Source organism: Octodon degus, unplaced genomic scaffold (genome assembly GCF_000260255.1).
Source record: "Octodon degus isolate 3935 unplaced genomic scaffold, OctDeg1.0 scaffold00091, whole genome shotgun sequence".
Taxonomy (NCBI): Eukaryota; Metazoa; Chordata; class Mammalia; order Rodentia; family Octodontidae; genus Octodon; species Octodon degus.
Genome location: NW_004524667.1, coordinates 1,432,601 through 1,450,746, shown reverse-complemented (window position 1 = coordinate 1,450,746; position 18,146 = coordinate 1,432,601). Strand labels below are relative to the sequence as shown.

The 18,146-nt window shown below is 35.9% G+C and overlaps 1 pseudogene; it reads right to left on the bottom strand.

Annotated features, from left to right (window-relative positions):
* Positions 1 to 4,657: 4,657 nt before the first annotated feature.
* Positions 4,658 to 15,825, bottom strand: LOC101576120 (annotated as a pseudogene).
* Positions 15,826 to 18,146: the final 2,321 nt, after the last annotated feature.

Genomic DNA, 18,146 nt, shown 5'->3' with positions numbered 1-18,146 from the left:
TTTTTTTTTTTTTTTTTTTTTGTGGAACTGGGGATTGAACTCAGACCCTTGTGCTTGCCAGGGAAACGCTTATTCTACTGAGCCAGCTCCCCAGCCCCTACGTCTAGTTTTCTAAACAAGTAGTTTGACCTTAAACCTGTACATGATTTGGGATATTCTCTTTCTTTCTCATTCAGAAAGGGGTGGCAATACTTGTGGCACTGTCTCAATTGTATTCAGCTTGTACTCCCTTTTTGCAGATTTGGGGATAAGCACCTAGGTATTTCACCTTCCTTTAGATGGAATGTTTGCATTTTGTTTTGAATCCATTAATATTAATCTCACAATTTAAGGTTTCTCCTTTGCTAAGTAGAGACCATCCATATAAGATTATTTAGTTTTGTTTTTTTTTCTGAAACACTTTATAAACCCCTCCTGTGAGAAAGACCATTGCACTTTCATGACAAATAAACTTTGGGAGCAGCACCATAAGGAACATTTTTTTTATATCTACTATCTGGTAGATTACATACATGTTATCTACCCATTATGTTTCCATTTGATATCCTGCTGCTTCTATTTCCAACTCAATATCCAAATGTAATCAACTGGTTCATAAAACTAGCTCTTTCTTCATTTCTGACTTCAGTTACACAGTTTTCCAGTTATTTAGGCTCAGAGCTACAAAGCCATCATGTTGTTCCTTCTTCTGAGACTTCTATAAGTAGATAAACCCTGACCATCCATATTTTATAATTTCTTCCAGATTCATCCTTTTATCCCATATCACCGTCACCATTCCAATCCACGTCCAATTATCTTAGGGAGGGACAACTGAAATGGTGCCTTTACTCATTTTCTCAAGATCATTTCTCTTCAACATATTCTATGTTCTTTGGCCATATTTTTCATCAGCAAACACTATTTTAATAAGATTCTTCTACCCATAAATTCCCAGTGGGCTTCTATTGCTAGAATGATTTAATTATAAACTCTTAATTTGGAAGGTAAAGCCTTAGTGTCCAACTTTGGCTCCAATCTTATCTCATAATTTTTATCTACCCTCAGTTCCAGTGAAATGTTATCTATTTTCCCTTCCTCCAATTTACCAGCCCTTCACCTAGGCTCAGGTCATTTCACCTGGTTGGCTAAGCCATTATCACTCCTAATGCCCTTTCTCCTCTTGCTTTTCCTATAAAAGTTGAATACACTAAACATTTTTTACAACTTCTTTTGCAACTAGTGTCAATCATACATCACATCCTAACCCTTTAAATAGCATCCATATATTGTACTGTTGTTTCATTTTACTTATAGAACAAGTACAGCAATTAGTATAGAAATGTAGATTCAAAGTGTTATTGTGGGGGCTGAGAGCAAAAAAAAAAAAAGATATAGTGTTAAATTTTCTAGGTTACTCAGCTAAATTAAAGATTGCTATCTAAGAACCCACATTTATTATTTTGAGTTGTTAAATTTTATTTTGACTGTTGAAAATGTTTTGGTTTCCCTTCTTCCTTTTTTCTTTTTTTTTAGTTTGATAGAGATAGAAGGAGGTGATATCTGATGTTCTAGAGCTAATATAAAAGGTTTAATTTTTTTCCTTTACCTCTTTTTGTAACTAAAGATGCTGACTTTGTTTAATAATGAGACATATTGTAATGTATAACTATGATCCAATACAGATAAACCTTAACTAGCAGTCATGAGACTCTTGACTCCTTGTTGACTTGAATTTCAGCAGATCTCTTCACAGATTTTTTAAGGCATTTTTTCTAGAATGTGCTCAGGAAGTTACCACGTCAAATGGTCCAACCCACAAACTATTGACTTTAGTTCACAGAATAGTAGCTATAGAAACTGAAAAGGTCATTTTAAAAGGTTGTCTGTGGTTAACACCAAAAAAAGAAAGAAGAAAAATCCAGTGGCCTTCAGCCCACTCCATGATAGTATTACTTCTGTTTCTGAACAGCAAAGTATGAGTGAACTTCAAATTAAAGTGGTTTTGGAGAAAAAGAAGTAAGAACAACAGCTGTGGAGGTGAGACCAAGCCCTCCGCGTGGATAAAGCTTGATGCTTGGTTCCATTGTACATTGGACCAATTTCTCATTAAGAGAAATCACAGATTTTTTAATACTTCTAATCAATACTTTTCTAGAAGTTCTTACAAAAATATTCTCTAAAAGGTTTCAACTCTGAAATTTATGAGGAACATCATCTTCTTAAAAGAAAGTACAGTCCCATCTGCTTTACAATACTTGTCACCTGTTTGACTGTATTAGCATTGTCCACTCAGTGTCTCGGGTTCATGCTTTTAAAAACCAAAGGCCAATTTTAAATATCTCCTAATGTGGATAAGAAGAGTTACCACATTTATAACCAAGCAAGAAAAGATAAAGAACAGAAAAGAGGAATGGCAAGGAAAAAGCAAGTGAGGTACATGAATTGGGAGGGAAGGGTACAAAAACCCAAGTCAAATCATCCTTCCTTCCTCAGTTCCCTGGACTCCCCTCAATGTAAGAAATGGGACGAGGAACAAGTGTGAATATGGGTGTATGTGTATGCATGTCAGTGTGGGTGTGTGCCCAGAATTCATAACACTTTCCCTCAGGATCTCCTATCTGGTAAGGGAGGCTGATGTAGATCAACGAGTCTGATGGAAACATACCTTTTATGCGTATGTAAATAGCTTTCTGATGCACAGCAGAAAGATTGGAAGCAGAAAGCTTCCTTCCCTCTGGAAGGAGTGGGAATATGCTGATGGAATGGTGAGAGTTGAGCAGAGTCTTGAATATTAGAAAGATTGAGATAGGTGGGAGAGTCCAGAAAAGGAGTGAGCCAGACCCAGCCACCTGGGTTATTCCTGAGAAACAGCACATAAATTACACTCTTGAAACACAGTTTGCATAAAGAGGAGTCATGATTAAATGGGAAAGCCTGGCTTGAGTCAGATATGTAAAAAGAATATTGTCAGTCATATTAACTCATAGCTGACAGGAACCGTGTCTTGTCATAGGAAAAAAAAAAAAAAAACTTTACCTAAAGACCAGTGTGGAAGGCCGACAGCCCCTAGGAGCTCTCTTTTGATTAAGATACTAGGTCCTTCAATCTCTGTTTTCTCACATTAAGAAGGATAATTACCTAGTTGGCTTATGTTAGACAATTTGAAATGATAAAGAAATAAAGGAATTTGGTAAATCACAGCACAGGCAGTTATCATCACTAGCTTATCTATTGACTATAGTAAATTCATTTATGATATCAGCAAGCTAGTATACACAAATTCTAATTCATAACTCTTAGAGGTACATGGAACAATACATATGCTTTCATTACAAAAAGGAGACTAGGATTGTTTTACTGTCATCAAACAAAAATGCCTGAGCAATAAAATAATACATTAAATTAAAACAATGTGAAATCTTCAAATGACATTTTGTTTCCAGGTTTAAGAAATTCTTCCTCCATGTAAAAATTAAAATTAATTAAAGAGAGAAAATCAATCTCCTGGGGGAAATAAAGCAGATTTTTTCAAAATGCATCATTATTTATAAAAATCCTGTGATTGAGTGTATGTTAGTTAATTCAGACTTTCGTTTTTTATGAATTTAGGGCAGGGTCTACAGGATATACAAGGTCTCACTCTGATTTTCTTATTTAGTAAAATACTATAGAATCACAGTATGACAGTTTTCATATTCTTATCAGAGCTGTGAATTCTACAAGACCAGAAGTTCTAGCATCTGCTTTTTCTTTCAAAGTTGAGTCAGGCATTGTGGTGCATATTTATAATCCCAGTACTGAGGGAGGATGGAGCAAATGGATTTTAAGTGCATGTCTCACCTGGGCAGTTTAGCAAGACCCTGCCTCTAAAGTAAAAACCAAAAATGCAGTGGGTATATTGCTTAGAGACAGGTCATTCCTACTTCAATCCCTCATACAACAAACACACAAAATAATTTGACTTAATGTAAATTGCAAACTGATAACTGGCCTAGAGGTTTAAACCATCTTAATAAAAATATTTTACATAGGTTTGTGTTTCTTTCCATTCTTTCTCATTTTTATCCCTATTCTCTCCCATAATTTTTTTCTAGGGGGGGGGGTGGTACTGGGGATTGAACTCAGGATCCTGCGCTTGCCAGGCAAGCACTTATTCTACTGAGCTATCTCCCTGGGCCCTCTCCCATAATTTTATATAGACTTTTAAACATTAAATTTTCTTTCTTTATAGAAACATAGATTTTTAACAAAGAAAATTTAAACAACAATGTTAATAAAGAAATATTGTATGTTAAAGAGCAGCATGAAGAATTTAGATTTTTAAATTACATGTCCAAAGCTTATAAAAAGTACAGATCCTCTGAACGTATGCTAATAGCCAGCCTTGTGTAGGGAAACGAGCTGAGAAATCAGTAACGGATCTTGTCCAAAAATTGTGTACAGGATTATCTACTTGTATTACTATTTGAACAAAATTATCATGTCTCAGATGGTCCCTGTTAATACACAATGTATATCAGGAGAGTAACACATTAGAATATTAATCTATCGACATTGTCCAGTATGGTTTAGTTAAGTGTCTCTCAGAAGCCTGTGTTAAAGGCATTGTCCAAACCTGTGGCACTTTTTGGAGGTGGTGGAACATTTAGTAGATGAGTTTAGGAAGTAGGTTAGGTCACTGGAGGCTTTCCTTCAGAGAAGGTGTTGGAATTCTAGCCCTTTCCTTTCTCTTTGCTTCCTGGCCACCATTAATGAGAAGGTCTCTTCCACCACGTGCTCCTGCCATGTTATACTCTACCACAATAGCCTGAAAGCAATAGGGTCAAAACAACATGCCCTCAAACCTCACAAAGCATATGCCAAAATAAACCTTTCCTCCTTTGAAGTGGTTTTATCAGGTATTTTGCTATAGTGACACTGAATTAATTAAGAGAACAACAGAGAGTAAGATTTATTCTTTCTTGCTACTATAAACCAATCTCTATGCCTTATGGATTCTACAGGATTTCTCCATTTCTTCCCATTCCTACTGCCTATAACCTAACCTGAATCACTGTCACCTCTCACTAGACCACTGGGCTACCCCGATAGGTCATACCTCCTGCTTTGTGTCTAGCTGTCCATTCTCCATCATGCAGCCAAAAGCTATATATCCTTCTCTGAGTCACATTTTCTGGTGGCTTTTACTCTTACAATTCAATCTAAATTCAGAAAACATCTTTCATGAGCTGGCTCCAACTACCTCTCCACCTCTACACGGTGATATTTTTCTTCAATTTTCAAGGATCTACTCAACTCATCTATACAAGAAATAACACACCACCTATCAGTAATAATGACTTCTCAAGAATCATTACTATCCTGGTCCTAACAATTACTAGTTTCGGATTCTAAGTAATGTCTATCTGATTCTCACTCATATCCTAATCACAAGATGATATAGTTTCTTGAGTAGTATTTATTTTTCACTGATGGCAATTTATTATTAATACATATTATGCTTATTTTAATATTTATTTGTACAGAATTAAACTTGATAAATCACTCTCAAACTTCTGCTCTAAAACCTCAGTAAGAGGAGGAAAGTCTTAAATTCTGTCAGAGAATAAGAAAAGTTACTCCATTTTTTATTCTTTCATGGCTAGTCTTTGTAATATTTCAATAAGATATTTTGTGGATAATGATAGTGAAGACAAAAACATGACCTCGGAAACAAAGAGTGCAAAATGATGAAATTCCTCTACTTATGAGCATAGGTATGGGACATAGAACATTTATGAGGGTTTTAAAAATATTTGGGAGAAGCAGAAGCTTCAGGAAGGCCTAAGTCTTTTTTCATGAGTCATTCTTTGAGGACCAATCTCAGACCTGTCATAAGAAACAAGTTTCCACGTAAGAATGGTTGGCGACCTGTTCAGAATGCATGCAACCTGGCAAATATCCGGCCTTCCACATTATAGGCACTACCTGCCTTATTGCTCCTACAGTAAAAAAGAAAGGAAGGAGAGAGAACAAGGGAAAAAGAAGAAACAGTTGTTTCTTTAATCACTATTAAAAAAAAAAAAAAACCCAACAACCACACTTTACTAAATGTGTTTGAATCCGTACATGGAAGGTCTGAATTAAACTAGAACACATTAAGTGTGTCCAATAGTTTCTGATTTATGTCAACCTGACTTTCTCTTCAGTCCTTCACAGTGGATTAATTCCTGCCACTAGAACATTATGCTTACTTTGGTTTTTGGCTTTTTTTTAATGTGATCTCTAATGGCCTTGGAGTAACCACTTCTGGCTTGTTTGCACTTGTCTTAGGTCTAGGAGGAGGAAATTGGGCACAATAATAAATTCAGATTCAATACCCAGGGATGTGTCAAGAAACCTTAACCTGAATCTCAGGTTGCAAAAACACAATTCAAAAAGAACATGATAGTCCTTCCCCCCTGGCATTTTGCTGATAGAATTATCAAGCTAACTGGAACATTACCCCCTACTGTGCTGCATTCACTGTAAAGGCCCTCTACTGAGAAAAGCAGCAAAACTACAAAAAAAAAAAATGATGCCCAAATTTTTTCTTTGGCCTAAAGTATTACCAGCACAAATTCAATGTGAACATTCAAAATGCCTTTTGGAAGATGGGTTATGGATATTACTTTTATCAATTACTCCTATGTTATAAATACACTTGATGGTGAGACTGCTGCTTTTGTTCTTCCTTCCAAGAGCAATATTTAATAGAAAAACACTGAAAACTTAACCTTACAAAGAGTTGAAAGACAGAGACACACTTTCTGTTGAAAATAAACAAAAAAACTAACTACCATGTTTATTTCCTGACCAGTAAGCACTTGATGTGTTTGTGAAGGCTTGTAAAGTATTACAGCAACTATGACTGCATGGAAAGTCTCCTCGGGCAGGTTGGTGCATGACCTAAGTCTTATGAAATGTTGTCATCAGCTTCTAGGAGGATACTGGATTTTTTTCTTTAGTGGTCCACAGTCTCACAGTTGTGCTTTTCAGAGTGCAGTCATAGCATGTGAATGATCATTTCACAGATTTTGGTGATGTTACTACTCAGTAATACAAGAGAAATTTCCCAGCTGATTACAGTCACCATAATACCACATCTATTTTCTTTATTTTTTATTATAAAGTCAATATATGCTATCTTTTAATTTAGAAATATGTTTTATAAAATGAATCTTTCAGGATGGGGACATAGCTTGGCAGTTTATGTGCCTGGCAAGAACAAGGACCTGGGTTTGATCCCCAGGACCACATGCTGGGCCAGCCCTGTACCGTCCTGGCACTGAAACCAGGTGTAGTGGTGCATGCCTGTAATTCCAGCGCTGGAGAGGCTGAGACAGGAGGATCACCACAAGTCCTGTTTGCGTAGCAAGACCTTGTGCCAAACGATACGCAAAGTTCACAAAAAAATATTTCATTACAAAAACCCTTACATCCACTGTTAATATGCTACTGCACAATCTTACTGTTTCCTTGTTTACATTGGTTCTTAAATGACAAGATAGTATACACAACATACACAATTTTGTATTCTACTTTTCTCCAATATGGTATCATTTTTGTTCATTTCTAACACATTGTTTTAATGTGTGCCTACTATTAAATAAAATGTTAGGGACAGAGCTTACTTAACAACTAGCTACAGTATTTAGTTTTTGCTCCAACTCCTACTTCAATGCAGACATTTTTTTCCTATAACAAACAACTTTGTAATAATTACCTTTGTGTAAGAGTATGGGTTAATATAAATTAATATTTATGACTCTTGGGTCAAAACACCAAATTACTTTCCAAAGTGTTCTATTATTTCATACTTCATGTTACTAGCATATGTAGAATATTTAGCTCATGTATACACCCTTCACTGCTATGGGGTATTGTGATATTTTTAATGTAATGTATGTAATATATTACATTTAATGTAATGTAATTTTTAATCTATGTAATAGAAGGCTATTATTCCAAGGTTATGATTTTCTTTTTTTTTTTTTGACTACTAGCAAAGTTATCTCCCTATAATTAAGCTCACTATATGTATTTCTTCTTACATAAACTGTTTTACTATTCTCTAACATTTTAAAAATGGTTTGTGTGAACTCAATATTTAATGTTTTAAAGTCATACATAGGATTTTAAATTTTTGTTGTAGCAAAATCTGTGTCTTTTTTCCTTTGTTGCATTCTTGTTGCTTCTACACTTAGAGAACTCTTCAACAAATAAAAATAAAAAATTTCAATTTAACTTTCATCTAGATTTTCTTTTGAAAATATCTAACTCAGTCATGTAAAATTAGTATTCACTATGTATAGATGTAAAATTTTTTCTTAATTGTTAGCCATTAATGTTATTCACTTGTTGAATATATTATATAGCATAGATATAATTCTTAAACTTGTGGGTTACTCTCTATTTCACTTAATATCTGGCTGCTAAGTATTAATAGCTGAAATAATCGTAGTTTATAATATACAGGCACAATCTATATGTCTCCAAAGTTGACATTCTTCCATTACAAAGTCTTTTGGATTTTGTAATACAAAATTCATTAAACATACTTGCTTATTTCAGTATGGTTGTTTTTATCACTTCTCACATAGAAAAGCTTGGTGTTTTTTTTCTCCTAAAACTCAATGCCACATATTTAACAAAATTGTGGATGTCATAAGGCCTTGGTTATAAATAGGAGTAGTGAGAAAGTCTTTAGTAGAAAAGAATTGATGGGCTATCATAGTCACATTTTCTGGTAATGTGTAGACCCTTTTGAAAAGTACACTAAATGACAGCAAAGAGGATTATGTTTAGGATGTTACATGCAAAGCAGCAGTTTGTTTATAACCATATTAACAGTTTGGTGACCAGGAGAGAGACAGATAGATGTAAAACATTATACATGTAACATATTTCTGACATATAGGCATTTTGTTGTTTGTTTCTAGGTTAAGAAAACTGGTTGAGTGCTTTAGTTTGATGCTTCAAACATAGGCTTTTTCTTATTTAATATAATGAAGACAAACAATAGAAATAAGCCTCCAGGCAGCAGTGCTTGGACAGTAGGCCTGATGATCAAAAACAAAACTCTGAACTGAGAATGTGGCTTAATTTGTATTATCTTAAGGAACTAGAGCTACCCCACTGTTAATATTCTTTTTCTACAACTGTTTTCTTTATAAACTTTTATTGACTGAACTGTCAAGAACAGATTGTCTACTTTATGTAACAAAACCACAGAATATTTTAATACATAATTCCTATGAACAAGGACATTTATTATATAACCACAATACAACTATCAAAATGGGTAAATTAGCATTGATTTCTCTACTACAATCTAATCCATGCACTCTACCTAAATTTTGTCTAGTGTCCTAATGGCATTCTTTATAGGAAAAGGAACAAGTCCATTCATGTGTTGCAGTTTCTTAAAACAACCATTTAATCTTTTTCCAGAAGCAACAGTTCTTGGTGCTTCCCAGCCTTCTATAAATTTGATGCTTTTAAAGGCTATTTTTCAATTTGGATTTTTTTTATTATTTTAAAGATAAGAAAAAAAACCCACCAAGAGCAAAGACAGAAGCTTTCTATTCTTGTTTTGAAATTCAATTTGGATTTGTTTGATATCTTCTTAACATTGATTTCAGGATGTGAAATTTGGAAAGGAATGGCATAGAAGTGTTGTGTGTTTTCACTATATCCTGTTAGAGAAATACTGAAAGTTAGCTTATTAGCTCCATCTTCAAATTCATGAAGAAAATAAACTCTCCAAAACAGGACAAGATAATGACTAGATCCCCATTTTGTTTTCAGCTGACAGTAAATAAAATAAAAGGCTTGTATACTTGGGAACTACTGTTGTCAAATAAGCCTTCTCAAGCCTTACAACTTAAAACAATATTTCTAGTTCATATTTTTGAAGGTTGGCAATTTAGGATGGATCCAATGAGGTGGGATCTTCTGGACTGGGCTGGGCTTGGCTCATCTTAGCTGGGCTTGCTCATAAATCTGTGGTCAGCTGTGGAGTCAGCAGGGATGACTCATGACTTCAGGCTCCAAGACTTCTAAGCAGAAGCACGCCAACCCCTGCAGGCTGAAGCTCAAAACTGAGGCAGCACCACTTCTGCTGCATAACATTCACCAGAAGTCAAAAGGTCAACCAGATTCAAATTTTGTTTAACAATTTACATGAAAGGAAAAGCAAGTGCTTTTTATTAAAGAGTTAATTTGAAGTAGAAACTACTCAGCTTATCTATGGTTGTATAATAAACTGCCCCCAAAATACTGGCTCAAAACAACTTCTTTCACTCATTATTTTTTGCATGATACAGTCTGATGTAAAAATTACATCTACATTGTATGTTATCAATATTTGATAAGTGACTCAGCAGTTCTATGTCCGATGTGTTTTAATGTAGCTGTGAATCTTTTGTTGTCTGCACTTAACAGGCCAAAAGATTTGGAATCAGAAGATTTGCTAATATGAACCAAGACCTAAGTCTAGCCTCTTCCACCAAGATATTCATTATCTTTGTGTCACATTCTTTTTGTGATTGTGTTTCCTTGTCTGTAAGTATAATGAGCCATAACATTCTAATATCAGATCATGTATTTGTATCAGAACTACCCTGAAGGTCCATGACACAAAATAATCTATCTTTAGACTGAGGTATCCATCTAAATTATGTTTATTCTGAGGACAATTTATTATCATCTATGAACAATTCCTTTCTTTCCTTTTTTGCTTATTGATTATACTTTTTATCACAGATATCTGGACTTTCTTAAAAATCTTGCAAGTCTTGAATCTTACAACTTCTAACCTTTCTTTTACCAAGAACAAAAATGATGGGTTTTATTTTCCATTCTTGGGGACCATCTGTAACAACCAACTATAATTTGGAATTGAGTTTTATGACTGATGGGGGTGGGTTTATGTTTCTATTCATGAATCAATCCACTTTTTCCTGGGACAATAAGTGTCCCGGTCAGTAAAAGTTACCAGAAAATGAAGTCCTCCTTCACGAGGAAATACTGGCCAATAAAGGTCCAAAAATTTCCAGTAACAATGACATTTGATAAAATATTCACTAATAAATGTTTGTTATTTCCTATCTTAATCTAAAAATGCACTCTAGAGGGCCAGCCAAATAGCTCAGAGGATTAAAGCACCTGCAAGCAGGTGCAGGGCCAGAGGTCCAATCCCTGGGCCTGCAGTGCCAGCCCTGCTCCCAGGGCACCCTGCGACTGCAACTGAGACTAGGCATGGTGGGGCACGCCTATAATCCCAGCCCTTGGGAGGCTGGAAACAGGAGAATCACTATGAGTCTGATCTAGTAGTGAGACCCTGACCCCCTGTAGGCCCTTCCCTAAAAGTACAGAAAAAGAAAATGACTCTATATGTGATGGCTCTGTGTGGCAGGAAGCATCATTAAGGTCTTACTCATGGTTGTGCAATCAGACAAGGCATTGCAATTACCACACAACCAGCTCCCTTCAGTACAGGAACTACTTCCTCATCCTTTGGTCACTAGGACAAACATTTGACAAACTATAGTCAAAGGTCAGGAATTCAGGTCTTTTCTTTAATATTCTGGTGAGGAAAAGTTACTTTATATCATCATAATTTTAGTGGTTGATCAGGTAAAAAATAAGATGGTCTGGAAACTGGAAGCCATGATCATGATAGAAGAACTGATTCAATGCACAGGAATATGGACTAGAAATTTAATGTCAGATTCTGTTATTTCAGCAACAAACTGCTCAATTGCCACTTGCTCTAGAGACATTTATTAAACTTCTGTACATCTTACTCTCTAAGAACTCCTTCATCTGTTCTTCTCTCTGACAATTGATTCTGTTTTTCAGAAACATTTACTTAAGAAGTATTTATTGAACATCTACAACGCCCTTAACAACAAGATAACATTGATATATTATTTCAATGCTAAGCAATAACCTTAGTGACAGTAAAGTCTTGGAGTGGATCAAATAACATCATCTAACTGGGAAAAGGGAATGAACTTATTCAAAAGGAAAGAGTTACTGAATTGAGAAGGACAGGAGAGTGGGTGGGGGAAAGAGATTTGTCTATGTATGTAAGCAGGATGGTTTGGACAACTGTACTCTGCATTTCTGCTAGTCTGGGTAAAGGAGCAGATAACTCTTAATTTTTTGTCTCTTTTTTCAATTATTTGTATTTTTATCTTCTTAATTCTTTTTACATTTTGTTCTTTTTTTCTTTCTTCTTCCAATTTTATATGCATATATCTGGTAATATGAATAACTGGTTGGAAGACAACATTATGCATTAAAACAAATACTGTGAAATTCATATTACCATTAAGTAATACAAATTACTTGAAAATGAATTGTTTGTTCTTTCTTTCTTTCTTTCTTTCTTTCTTTCTTTCTTTCTTTCTTTCTTTCTTTCTTTCTTTCTTTCTTTCTTTCTTTTTCCAGAACCGGGGATTGAACTCAAGCCTTTGCACCTGCCAGGGAAGTGCTTATTCCACTGATCCATCTCCCTGGCCTGTGATTTTCTCTGTTTTAATTCTAATTTGTACTCTCTCTTTTAAAAAATGACATCATCTAATTGATTAAGTAGTCTGAACAGAGTTCTTTGAGAAGACATTTAAATTAGATCTTTAACAATTAATATACATTGGACAAAAAGAAAGAGGGAAAAAGAGAATGCTAGGGAAGTGTGACCAAAGGGAAGCATCTGATATGAGTAATAAACCAAAATACTTTCATGTTTCAGAAGCATAAAGCAAAACAAATTATGGATAGTAAGAAATTATACTACAAAATAAAATGAGCTCTAACATGAAGAACATTACATACCATGTTAAAGGAGATTAGATTTTAATATGAAAGAGCATGAGGAGGCTTTGAAGTGTTTCAATGGATAATAAGATAGTATGATTTAGGAAATTGGTCTGCTTGAAACACAGATCAATATGGCAAGCAGTAATGATGATTGACAGCAGGCCTGATTTGTAACTCGGGTAGTGTTACACCCTGCCAAGAGTACAAGTGCGAGGAGTTTATGGTATGGAGAACAGCCAAGAAGTCAGTGTAGTCAAGTGTTATTCCAAACTTAATTATTTTAGTTATTCTGCAGAAAATTTAATTGCTGATCTGTAACTTTTAATTCCTTTTCTTTTCAATATCTCTGCAATCCCTGAGCTCCCCAATTTTTTTTATGTGTTAATATGCTACATAGATGGTGATAAGTTCACTAGGAATAGTAGCTTCATAATAAATAAGATTTGAATGAGTTTAACTGGCTACTTCAGGGCCAGCCGAATAGCTCAGTGGATTAAAGCACCTGAAAGTAGGAGCATGGACCGGGGATTTAATCTCCGGGCCTGCCATTCCGGCCCCACCCCTGGGGCACGCTGAGACAGCAGTTGAGACTGGGTGTGGTGATGCACACCTGTAATCCCAGCACTTGGGAGGCTGGAAACAGGAGAATCACTATGAGTCTGATCCCGTAGTGAGACCCTGAACACCCTGTTGACTCTTCCCTAAAATACAAGTAATAATAATAATAATAACAATAATAATAATAATGTGGCTACTTCAGCTAAATGATATATTTATATTATATAACTACATTTATTTATTAAATGTGGGTTCCTTCAGCCCAACAGTCTTTCATGGAAGAACCATGTTTTGTTTTTTTTTTTTTTTTTTGTATTTTAGGGAAGGGTCTACAGGGTGTTCAGGGTCTCACTACTAGATCGGACTCATAGTGATCCACCTGTTTACAGCCTCCCAAGAGGACCACCACGCCCAGTCTTAATTGCCATCTCCCCCAGGGGTGGGGTCGACACAGCAGGCCCCTTCACCTGCTTGCAGGGGCTTTAATCTGCTGAGCTATTTGGCCTGCCTAATCATACTTTTAGTGTCTTTTTCCTAAGCACTTTGGGCCAATGAAATGAATGTAATTTAGCCAAATTAGAGGTTTCCTTGTTTGTAGCTTGATTTTATACTGTAAGGAGTATAGTTAAATCTACCTTTGTTCTAAAATTTTTTTTTTTTTTTTTTGGCGGAACTGGGGTTTGAACTCAGGCCCTTGCACTTGCCAGGGAAGCCCTTATTCCACTGAACCATCTCCCTGGCCCTATAAAAATGTATTTCTTAATTTTATATTTTATTGTTTGAGGTTAATAAAAAGTTTATGAATGTCTACCATATGAGTCCCCAAGTTCCTAACAAACATTCTGGTTTTTTTATTAGCACACATCTGTAGAACATAATGATTTCATTCCTCGTGGGGAGTTGGTACATGCATATAACACACCTTAATTATTTCTTTCATCACCTTCCATTCCTGTCCATTTATTTTTCTTAATTTAAGGGTTTTTTTTTTTAAAGAAATGTGCCATTTTACTACAAAGAGTCTCACAAAAAATGAAAATATCTCAAAAAATGGAAGCTAGACTACTAACCTCCACCTGCAGAGCTGGGGAAGATGGCAGTGTGAGCTGCTTAGCTCATTTGCAGCCAGTGTGAAGGTGTGAGAAAAGACCCAACCTAAAATCGGCAGATGTTAGTGTAGGAGCCCGAAGACCAGGGCAACCTCTTTGTCGGAGGAACGGATTGAAATACGCTTGTCAGGGTCTTCTTCATCCTCATCACCACTCTCCTCGGGAATGGCATCCTCAGGAATTGCCTGCATTTGAATCCCAGGTGCATGGGACAGCATTCTCAGGTTCTCAAGAGCTGCTGTTTGATCTTCTTCAGGTACTCATTAGTGTTCTGGTTAGTCATATTGGAAGGACTGATGTGAAGCTTGAGATCTGGCCCAAAGCATTCGAAGTAGTCATTGTATGGGAGTTCATTAGGGATCTCTGTGCCTAGGGGCATAGCTGTTTCATGTGTCCATCACTGAGCAATATCACGAATGGTGTAACCATCTTCTCCCAGCATCAGCATAGACAGGTTGAAGCTTTTGACAAATTCCATACACTTGGCATGCCCTTTGATGGTTAGATTGAAGTAACACAGTTGATCCCCAGAGAGGAAGTCTGAGCCACACTGTAAGACCACCACACTAGGCTGTAACATCTCCATTACTTTGGACATGACCAGCTTGAAAATGGCCTCATAGGACTTGTCATCAATCTCTTCTAGAAGTGAGTAATTAACAGAGTAATACTTGTCTTTGCCAGCCCCAATATCCCATAGGTCCCCAGTGCCTGGGAAGTACTCTTCATATTTATGAAAGGACACAGTCATGACCCGGTCTGTGGGATAGAAGGCCTCTTCCATGCCATCGCCATGGTAAATATCAATGTCAATATACAGCACTCCCTGGTGATACTTTAGCAGTTCCAGAATGGCCAAGATTATATCATTGATGTAACAGAAGCCAGATGCCTCGGACTTCTTTGCATGGTGCAGGCCCCCTGCCCAATTCACAGCGATGTCTGTCTGCTGCTTATTAAGTTTCACAGCACTTGCTACAGAGCCACCAGTGGACAACTTACAGAACTCAGACAGGCCATCAAATACTAGACAGTCCTCACCAACATTGAATCTGTGCATCTGCTTGCTGTACTCAGACATGTTATCTGGACAGATGGATCTGTGCTTAATGTAGTCATCGCTGTGGTACTTAGTCATCTCCTCAGCACTGGCCTTGTGAGAGTGATAGATTTCCATCTTTTGGTAGAGGCCATAGTTGAGCAGCAGATTGTGAGTCATGCAGATTCGGTGAGGCTTCATTGGATGGCCTTTTCCACAATAGTAATTTCCAATATCCCTGTCGTAGTAGTAACAGACTTTCCTCCTGGTGCCCTGAGTCTGCGCCATCATCTTGCTGCCTACAGTCCCTCCCGTCAGGCGGTCTTAGTATGTTCTCATGGCACATATATTTCTTACAAATGACTGAAACTTATCCTTCTTTACAGCAGAGTAGTACTCTATTATATATAAATACCAAATTTTTGTAATTCACTCATTTATTAATGTATGTATAGGTTGTTTCCAAGATTTTGCTATTGTTAATTTTGCTGCCATAAGCATGGTTGTACAAGGATCACCGTGATATTATCTGTTTAACACTTTCAGAAAGATACTTAGAAGAGGAATATATGGGTTGAATGGAATTTCTAGTTTTAGGGTTTTTTTTTAGAAATCTCCATATTTATTTCCATAGTGGTTGTATTAGCTTACATTTTCACCATTATATATAAGTTCCTTTTTCTCCATAACCTCACCAACTTTGTTATTTTTGATTTCTTAATGATAAACTTTTTTTCTGGAATAAGAATCTCAGTACTTTTTAAATTTGCATCTCTCTAATGGCTAGAGATGTTGAAAATTTCTTCATGTATTTGCTGCTCATTTGTCTTTCTTCTTCTGATATATGTCAGTTCTTTTGAATAGCCCATTTTCCGATCAGGCCTTTTATTTGGAGGAGTCTGTTTTTTCAGTGCTTTGTACATCCCAGATATCAGTAGTGCTTTGTGTGAGGAACTGGAAAACTTTTTCCCATTCAATAGGTTGTTCCATCTTTCTGTTAATTGTTAAGTGCAGAAACTTTAATTTGATCTGAACTCATCTGTTGATTACTGTATTATTTCTTGTTTGGAGTTCTGTTCAGAAAGTTTCTGTTATGTCTGTATCTTCAAGTGTTTTAGCCCTTTTATCTTACAGCAGATTATGGCTTTATTTTAACATGTAGACTGTTGGTTTATTTTGATTTTACTTTAGTACATAATTAAGAATATGGGTCTCAATTCATGGTTCTGCACATGGATAGCTAATTTTCCCAGGACCATTTGTTAAAGAGGTTATCTTCCCTCTTGTATGAGTGTTTGTGCTTTTTGTCAAAGATCAGGTGGGAGAATATGCCTGGAGTTGTTTCTACATCTTATACTCTATGCCACTGATCGCCTTTTCTTGCCATTCTGTTTTTATTACTGTGTCTTTGTAGTATTATTTGAAGTCTGGGATTATGATGCCTCCTGCTTTGCACTTGCTACCTGAGAGTGCTTTTTGTATTCTGAGTCTCTTCTTGTCCCATATGAATTTTAGGATTATCTCCTCTGGTTCTATGAGGAGTTCTGTTGGTATATTAATATAAATTGTGTTAAACCTTTATCAATATAGGAAGTTTGGCCATTTTGACAATATTGGTTCTATAAATTCTGGAACAGAGTATATTTTTTCATATCCTTATGTTCTCTTTGATCATTTTTTAAGATACCCTTTTCAATCTCCTTTTCCAGGGCAGTGTAGTTTTCATTGTAAAGATCTTTAATTCTTTATTTCTAAATATTTAATTTTTCATGAATGCTATTATTTCTTTCTCAATGAGTTTATTATTGCTGCTCAAGAATGTGATTCACCTTTGCGTATTGATTTTGTATGCTGGTACACTACAGAATTTGATTATTAAATCTAGGAGTCTTGGAGGAATTTTTTAGGTTTTCTATGTAATGGATCATGTTATCTGCAAATAATGGTAATTTCACTTTTTTATCTACAGAGATCCCTTTTAATTATTCTTCTTGACTACTTAGTCTAGCCATTATTTTGAGCACTATATTGAATAAGAGTGGTGCTAACAGATATCCTTGCCTTGCTGCTGATTTTTGGAGGTAAAACTTTCATTTTTTCACTGTTCAATGTGCAGTTTAATAGTCATGAATGGTTTCTATCAGACTGAGATTAAATCTTTCTACACCTATTTTTAAAAGTGTTTTTGTTATAAATGAATGTTACATTTTGTCAAAGGCTTTTTCTGCATCAAAATATTCACTGATTTTTGTCCTTGATTCTGTTTATATGATTCATTGCATTTATTGATTTATGTTGAACCACCCCTGAACCCATGGGATGAATCTTACTTGGTCATGATGTATGATTTTTGATGATTTGCTGCATTCTGTTTACCAGTACTGTTGGGGATTTTTGCATCTGTGTTCATTAAAGAGATTAGGAGTCTGGGTGTGGTGGCACACACCTGCAGTCCCAGCACTGGGAGGCTTGAAAACAGAAGGATCACGAGTCCAAGCTGCATGGTGAGACCTGGCACAAAATACATTTAAAAAAGACAGATTGGCCTGTAGTTTTCATTTTTGGTTGGGTCTTTTTCTGGTTTTGATATCAGGGTAATACTAGCTTCCAGA